Consider the following 1,882-nt stretch of genomic DNA (forward strand, 5'->3'; position numbering starts at 1 on the left):
TCCGGCACACAGGTGAGCAACCTGTAGCTGCAACCAGAGATGGGAGAAGAACAGCGAAGAGGTCTCACTCTGTCTGGGTTTCAACAACCACAAAACTCACGGAACACTCAAACCACAACCACACGTCTAAAGAAAGCTGATCCTTAAACCAATAGGCTACTTTGACATTTAACATATAGCTAAATGTCCAATTGACAAGATGTAAATAATAATAATAATAGGCCTAATAGAATAATAAAGAACAGGTGTGCAATATGGCAGTTTGGGCAGTGATATATAAAATATGCAGGCCTGAACACAGTACTGTAAGGGGGGCATAAGAGTGGGGGGGTGTGAGGTTTTGGTCCCGATGGACCTGTCTAAAACTGTTTGTGTCCGGGGTGGGAGGGTTCAGCCACAATCTTTCCTGCTGGCCTCAGAGTCCTGGAGGAGAACAGGTCCTGGAGGATGGTAGATTGCAGCCAAACACCTTCTCTGCAGAGCGAACGATAGTCTACCCTGCAGACTGCTCTTTTCCTTGGCAGTGGCAGCAGCGCACCAGATGGTGATGGAGGAGGTGAGGATGGACTCGATGATGGCGGTGTAGAAGTGCGCCTTCAGTGTCTGTGACAGGTCGAACTTCCTCAGCTGCTGGGTGTTGATGGTGTCCAGAGAAGATCTAGCTACCACTCTTCACTTAGCCTCATGCGACTGGTATCGATCTTCTTATCCAAGTCTGCCCAGGAGAGCATCTGTGTTTCCCAAAACATTAAACTTTTTTTTTTTTTTCTTAAAAGAGTTTTATCATATCAAACTAAATTTTTGATACTGTTCGTGGCTGACGTTTCTTCTACTTTTGCCATCAAATGTAGCCTAGACTATCTACATTCATTGGTCCACAAATTGTCAATGGCGGAGTCAGTCAGTCATCAGGGCTGGATTCAACAGCTGGTCTTCGGCATTTAGAAGAGAATAAGTTGTTTGCGTTGGAAAAAGTAGGGCCTATGGCTACAAGGATTTATAAAGATGTGCTTTTATTTAGGCTATATAGCCTACAATTACAAATATCGAAATGGAAGTGCCTTCATAGAATCATTTGATTGGATAGATTCCTGTGGTGCCAGTTCAGGTGACAATAAAACATAGGGCCTACTATTTCTTTAAAATCACAGGCTGCTCTCTTCAGATTGTCCGATCATCTGTATAGTTTTACATTCACCACTGCAAGACTGTGAGTCTCAGCACACTGTCTGTGATAGTTAAGTTCAAAAGCGCACAGTGAAGATGAACGCCCACTTCTGCATGTCAGGAGGGGGGAGGTTTTTTTACGAGCTGTGTGATGCCTCTCCTGCATACACAATCTTTGACTGGAAGGGGGCAGCAACATGTGTTTGATTCACAGAAAAACACACTTAAAGAGGTAGACCTCACAATAAAATATCATTAGTAATGTAAATACGGATTTATCAATATTTATTTTATTTGTTAATTAACTATTTATTAAATTATTTCTGCTCACATGATGTGGCTAACTTATTAGTCACCGTTAAGATTTTGAACTTGTGAGTTATTGAACTGCTGAAAAGGGGAATGACAAAAAATTGGCAGTTGATTCTAATATTTGTCCACTTGAATTAATGAGGGTGGACAAAATATTGCAAACAACATTGTGTGTTTACATGTTTATAACATTATCAACACTTCTCTGAATCAGAAACTGAGCATTGAAACCTTCATGAAGGAAGACTATATTGCAGGGCTGCTGAATAGGCAGTGGTTCCAGTCAGGTGTATTATATTCATACAGTAAACAGTTTGATAGCCTGTGTTTGGAGGCTGTAACTGTGGCCACTAGAGGTCAGTGTTTCTCTGGCGTATTTTACTACTCAAACAATTTAGAGATT

The sequence above is a fragment of the Micropterus dolomieu genome, linkage group LG22 (assembly GCF_021292245.1).
Source record: "Micropterus dolomieu isolate WLL.071019.BEF.003 ecotype Adirondacks linkage group LG22, ASM2129224v1, whole genome shotgun sequence".
Taxonomy (NCBI): domain Eukaryota; kingdom Metazoa; phylum Chordata; class Actinopteri; order Centrarchiformes; family Centrarchidae; genus Micropterus; species Micropterus dolomieu.